Raw genomic sequence first — 7,436 nt, forward strand, 5'->3', positions numbered from 1 at the left:
CCGTAGAATACTTATACTCTTGAGAGAAGCCACTAGTGAAACATATGGCCCCCGGGTCTATCTTCATCATATTAATCTCCTACTACTTAGTTATTTCCTTTGCTATTTACTTTGCCTTTATTTTACTTTGCATCTTTATCACAAAAATACCAAAAATATTATCTTATCATATCTATCAGATCTCACTCTCGTAAGTGGCCGTGTAGGGATTGACAACCCCTATTCGCGTTGGTTGCGAGGATTTATTTGTTTTGTGAAGGTACGAGGGACTCGCGCGTAGCCTCCTACTGGATTGATACCTTGGTTCTCAAAAACTGAGGGAAATACTTACGCTACTTTGCTGCATCATCCCTTCCTCTTCGGGGAAAACCAATGCAGTGCTCAAGAGGTAGCAAAGCTCAACAAAAGAAACTAAGTGGGTGTGCATCCAACTTGCTTGCTCACGAAGACCTAGGGCACTTGAGGAGGACCATTGTTGGAATATACAAGCCAAGTTATATAATGAAAAATTCCCACTAGTATATGAAAATGACAAAACAAGATACTCTCTATCATAAAGATAATGGTGCTACTTTGAAGCACAAGTGTGGAAAAATGGATAGTAGCATTGCCCCTTTTTATTTTTATTTTTTTGGGCCTTTTTTTATTATTTGGCCTTTCTCTTTTTTGGGACAATGCTCTATTAATGATGATCATCACTCCTCTATTTATTTACAACTCAATGATTACAACTCGATACTAGAACAAGATATGACTCTATATGAATGCCTCCGGCGGTGTACCGGGATGTGCAATGACTCATGAGTGACATGTATGAAAGAATTATGAACGGTGGCTTTGCCACAAATACGATGTTAACTACATAATCATGCAAGGCAATATGACAATGATGATGCGTGTCATAATAAACAGAACGGTGGAAAGTTGCATGGCAATATATCTCGGAATGGCTATGGAAATGCCATAATTGGTAGGTATGGTGGCTGTTTTGAGGAAGATATAAGGAGGTTTACGTGTGATAGAGTGTATCGTATCACGGGGTTTGGATGCACCGGCAAAGTTTGCACCAACTCTCAAGGTGAGAAAGGGCAATGCACAGTACCAAAGAGGCTAGCAATGATGGAAGGGTGAGAGTGCGTATAATCCATGGACTCAACATTAGTCATAAAGAACTCACATACTTATTGCAAAAATCTACAAGTCATCAAAAACCAAGTATTACGCGCATGCTCCTAGGGGGATAGATTGGTAGGAAAAGACCATCGCTCGTCCCCGGCCGCCACTACCTCATGTTTCAAATTTGTTACACAACGTTTACCATACGTGCATGCTACGGGATTTGCAAACTTCAACACAATTATTTCTCAAATTCACAACTACTCAACTAGCACAACTTTAATATCACTATCTCCATATCTCAAAACAATCGTCAAGTATCAAACTTCTCTTAGTATTCAATGCACTTATATGAAAGTTTTTTATAATATCAAAATAAAATTACCATGCTGTTCTAAAGGGCTCTCAAAATAATATAAGTGAATCATGAGATCAATTATTTCTATAAAATGAAACCACCACCGTGCTCTAAAAGATATAAGTGAAGCACTAGAGCAAAAACTATATAGCTCAAAAGATATAAGTGAAGCACATAGAGTATTCTAATAAATTACGAATCATGTGTGTCTCTCTAAAAAGGTGTGTACAGCAAGGATGATTGTGGTAAAATTAAAAGAAAATACTCAAATCATACAAGACGCTCCAAGCAAAACACATATCATGTGGTGAATAAAAATATAGCTCCAAGTAAAGTTACCGATAGACGAAGACAAAAGAGGGGATGCCTTCCGGGGCATCCCCAAGCTTAGGATTTTTTGTGTCCTTGGATTTTACCTTGGGGTGCCTTGGGCATCCCCAATCTTAGGCTCTTGCCACTCCTTGTTACATAATCCATCAAATCTTTACCCAAAACTTGAAAACTTTTCACAACACAAAACTTAACAGAAAATCTCGTGAGCTCCGTTAGCGAAAGAAAACAAAACACCACTTCAAGGTACTGTAATTAACTCATTATTTATTTATATTGGTGTTAAACCTACTGTATTCCAAATTCTCTATGGTTTATAAACTCCATTACTAGCCATAGATTCATCAAAATAAGCAAACAACACACGAAAAACAGAATCTGTCAAAAACAGAACAGTATGTAGTAATCTGTAGGTTTTGAATACTTATGGAACCCCAAAAATTCTAAAATAAATTTCTGGACGTGAGGAATTTATCTATTAGTCATCTTAAAAAGAATTAACTAAATATAACTTTCCACTGAAACATGGCAGCAATTCTCGCGAGCGCTAAAGTTTCTGTTTTTTACAGCAAGATCAAAAAGACTTTCCCCAAGTCTTCCCAACGGTTCTACTTGGCACAAACACTAATTAAACACAAAAAAAACAACCAAAAAAAAGGATAGATATATTATTTATTAATAAACAGGAATAAAAATAAAATTGGGTTGCCTCCCAACAAGTGTTGTCGTTTAACGCCCCTAGCTAGGCATAAAAGCGAGGAATAGATCTAGGTATTGCCATCTTTGGTATGCAATCCATAAGTGGCTATCATAATAGATTCATATGGTAATTTAATTTTATTTCTAGGGAAGTGTTCCATACCTTCCCTTAACGGAAATTGGAATCTAATATTCCCTTCCTTCATATCAATAATTGCACCAATCGTTCTAAGGAAAGGTCTACCAAGAATAATAGGACATGAAGGATTGCAATCTATATCAAGAACAATGAAATCTACGGGCACATAATTCCTATTTGCAACAATAAGAACATCATTAATCTTTCCCATAGGTTTCTTAATAGTGGAATCCGCAAGGTGCAAGTTTAAAGAGCAATCATCAAATTCACGGAAACCTAGCAAATCACACAAAGTTTTTGGGATCGTGGAAACACTAGCACCCAAATCACACAAAGCATAGCATTCATGATCTTTAATTTTAATTTTTATTGTAGGTTCCCACTCATCATAAAGTTTTCTAGTGATAGAAACTTCCAACTCAAGTTTTTCTTCATAAGATTGCATCAAAGCATCAACGATATTGTAACGCCCCGAGACCGATGTGCCAGGTGTCCTCCAGTTATTCGCTGTTGTTGCCTTGTCATTGCTTGCATGTCACGCATTTCATATCATGTCATCATATGCATTTCATTTGCATACATGTTCGTCTCATGCATCCGAGCATTTTCCCCGTTGTACGTTTTGCAATCCAGCGCTCCTATGTCATCCGGTGTCCCTTTCTACCTCTTTTCATGTGCGGGTGTTAAATGTTTTTGTATTGGACCGAGACTTTTCATGCGGCCTTGGTTTACTACCGGTAGACCGCCTGTCAAGTTTCGTGCCATTTGGACTTCGTTTGATACTCCAACGGTTAATCGAGGAACCGAAAAGGCCTCGTGTGTGTTGCAGCCCAACACCCTTCCAATTTGGCCCAAAACCCACCTAAACCCCTTCTATCATCTAGAGCGTTCGATCACGATCGCGTGGCTGAAAACCGCACCTCGTTTGGACTCTCCTAGCTCCCTCTACCTCTATATAAAGGCCTTCTCCCTGAAAATCCGGGTCTCCTCCACCCCTAACCCTAATTTTTTCATCGCGCGCCGCCGGACAATGTCCGCCCTGGCCGGACAACCGCCGCCGCCGAACCGCGCCTATGGCAGGCCTCCACCTGTCCCTCCTCCGCCACGGGCCCGCGCGGCCCAGGGCAGGCCTGCCCGGGCCCGAACAGCTCCGCCGCCTCCGCCCGAGTGCGCCCGCTCACCGGCGCGCATCTCCGCCGCCGCCTGCTCCCGCCTGCCTCGCCGCCGGCTTCCCCGCCGCCATGCGCCCTCGCCGCCGTCTCGTCTTTTCATTCAAGATCCGTTCAAACCTATCTCGAGGTTGTTATCTCATTCAAGCTATTTAGTTCAACCGACGCAATTTCTCTCTTTAAATCATTTCAACGGTGTTTCTTTTGAGTGGGCCCTAACCCACAGGTCTTTTTCCAGGATCTTACCTAACTCTTCTAATTTTATCGGAGCTATTCTCAAATCTTTTAAAGTTTGACGTAAGAATGAATTATCATCAGTCTTATGTTTTTCTCCAAGATCTGTCGAATTATTTTCATCATTGGCTCAACCTCTTCGTGTTGATTCTTCCGGAGTGTCTAAATAATTCGCGTTGGTGTTTCTCATTGTCATTCTCAACATTTGAAGACCGAATAAGAATTTTTCCTCCATATCTTGCTCCATTCTCTTCAAGATTCATGGTGCTAGCTTCGTGCCATTCTCTCATAATCATTTTCAATCATGAGAATTATTTTCATCCATCCGGAGCATTTCAAGAGTCTTTCAGTTTGGTTCCCCGGAACCCATCATCTCAGAATTTTTCATTCTAGCTTTCAGCTCTCGTTTCCTCCAAATCTTACCGATGCTTCATTCAAGTATTCTCTAATCAACTCGTGATCTCTTCGTTCTCATGTATCTACATCCTAACAAGCATCGTCGTTCATTTGCTAATCCTTCCCGGTGTTTCTTCATGTTTTATTCGTTCTTTTTCAATTCTTATGGTGGTTTCGTTCAAGATCTCTCTTCCTTGGTTATCATATCAATTCATTCGTTCTTCCAAATCCTAACAGTGGTTCGTGGAGGACATTCTCAAGTTTAAGCTATACCTCTCTTTAATCCTTTCTACGAGAATAAGTAGTATGCCAAATCCGTTGCTTGTCATCAATTTAAATTGGTGAAGGATAAGCATAACATAATTCTTATTTTTGTTCATCCAAGTGATTAATTCCTTATTCCGGAGGTTCATTGAAAAAATTCTTGGTTTCTTTTGCTCATATTTCTTTTCCGGAGTACCAAGTTTCCACTTTATCTTGTCACGAAGCTCCATTTAAATCATCGCAAGGTTTCACCTTGTGTTTTTCAACTTCTCTTTTTTCTCGTTATCCTTTTGTTACCGAAGTTCTTCATGAAGGTTCTACATGGTGTTTCATCAAGGATTTAATTCCTTCTTGAAGTGTTCATCGAGATTCTTTTCAGAGGAGTTCAAGTATGCTTTATCTTTCTTTTCAAAGTGCAATTCTTTCAACCGTATCATTCGAGGTGGTATTATGGCATTCTTGATAATTTGAGTTCATGTTCCATGATTCACATGTTGTTAAGAATGAGATATCTTAAATCCATCAACCTCTTCATTGGAGTGTCATGTTTCACCTAAAGCTTTACCTAAGGATTGTTGCCATTAATGGTGATAATATATGATCCAAGTGCTTCATCTATCCTCCCGGTGAAATAAGTTTCTCGTCTCCTTGTTCTTTCCAATCAAATCTATTCCGTGAGTGGCAAGTTGTCACCTCATAATTTTGAGATATCTTCTATAAGTCCATATCAAGCTTATCCTTTCATTGTTGGTTTTCCAACAACTCCGTTCGACCTTTCTCCTTAAGATGCCTTTGCAAGCTCATTGGAGGTAGAAGATGTTGTTTCTTTCCCCGTTCATTTAATTCTTTTCTTTCATTTCTCCCGGAGGCATTGTGTTGCTGCTCTATTCAAACCTTCTTCTTGTTCTCGTTAGGATCTTGTTCTTGTCATGCTTATCCATTTAACCGGAGTGTTGTGTCCCTTTTCTCAAGCTCTTTCATTTTATCAAGTCTTTCATCTCTTTTCAATCGGAGTTCTGCCCGAAGTTGTTCTTCCTTGTTCATCTTTTCTAATGGAGTGTTTTCAATTTCATTTATCTCCGTTGTATTCTTTTCTCGAGTTGGATTAACCTTTTCAAGGTTCTTTGGTTTCACTCATTGGTCAAAGAAGCAACTTAGTTTTACCTCTTCTTCTTTCTCTTCCGTTTTCCCTCCGGTGTCATTCTAGATCTCAGGATGATATCCTCTCGTAGTGGTGGAGTGTTGTAATGCCCCGAGACCGATGTGCCAGGTGTCCTCCAGTTATTCGTTGTTGTTGCCTTGTCATTGCTTGCATGTCATGCATTGCATATCATGTCATCATATGCATTTCATTTGCATACATGTTCGTCCCATGCATCCGAGTATTTTCCCCGTTGTCCGTTTTGCAATCCGGCGCTCCTATGTCATCCGGTGTCCCTTTCTACCTCTTTTCGTGTGCGGGTGTTAAACGTTTTCGGATTGGACCGAGACTTTTCATGCGGCCTTGGTTTACTACCGGTAGACCGCCTGTCAAGTTTCGTGCCATTCGGACTTCGTTTGATACTCCAACGGTTAACCGAGGAACCGAAAAGGCTTCGTGTGTGTTGCAGCCCAACACCCTTCCAATTTGGCCCAAAACCCACCTAAACCCCTTCTATCATCTAGAGTGTTCTATCACGATCGCGTGGCCGAAAGCCGCACCTCATTTGGACTCTCCTAGCTCCCTCTACCTCTATATAAAGGCCTTCTCCCCGAAAATCCGGGTCTCCTCCACCCCTAACCCTGATTTTTCCATCGCGCGCCGCCGGACAATGTCCGCCTTGGCCGGACAACCGCCGCCGCCGAACCGCGCCTATGGCAGGCCGCCACCTGTCCCTCCACCGCCGCGGGCCCGCGCGGCCCAGGGCAGGCCCGCCCGGGCCCGAACAGCTCCGCCGCCTCCGCCCGAGTGCGCCCGCTCGCCGGCACGCATCTCCGCCGCCGCCTGCTCCCGCCTACCTCGCCGCCATGCGCCCTCGCCGCCGCGAGCTTCCTCGCCGGCGTAGCCGCACGCTGCCGCAGCGCGCCTCCGCCGCGCTCGCGCCGCCACTCGCCGCCCGTCCGCACCGCGGCCTCGCCGCCCTGCCGCACAATACCGCCCACCGGCGCCGCCACACCTCGCCGGCCAGAGCCGAGCTCCGCCGCGGCCGGCCCGTGCCTCCTCCGCCTCCGCCGCGGCTCCCCGTCGCTGCTCCGGCTCCCCGTCGGCCGGATCCGACGAGATCTGGCCCGGGAGCACCTCACCGCCCTCTTCCCACCGACTCCGGCGAAATTCGAACGCCGGCGAACCTCAGGAGGCGCACCGCTACAGTAACCGCCTCAGATCTAGATCCAGATCCACCCCTGGTTGACTTTTCCCTTCAAACCCTAATCTTTTTACATTTTTCATCGCATCATAACTCTGCACTCGTAGTTCCGATTCGTGCGTGTAGCATATCAAAATGTTCATCTCGACGAGTACATCATTTCATCTCATTGCATCATTTTCATTTGAGCTCATCTTGATGCCCGAAATGCTGTTGGAAGAGGGCTATTTGAGGAATTTGTCCGATCTGTTTTAGCAAATGGCATTTTGTCATTTTTGCCATGATTAATGTGTGCATGCTATGATCCTGAGCTCTACATATGTTTTGTTAAATGCCATGCCATCTTTACAGAGGTGCTTGCCATGTATTTTTGTGATATTTTTGGT

The sequence above is a fragment of the Triticum urartu genome, chromosome 3 (genome assembly GCF_003073215.2).
Source record: "Triticum urartu cultivar G1812 chromosome 3, Tu2.1, whole genome shotgun sequence".
NCBI lineage: Eukaryota > Viridiplantae > Streptophyta > Magnoliopsida > Poales > Poaceae > Triticum > Triticum urartu.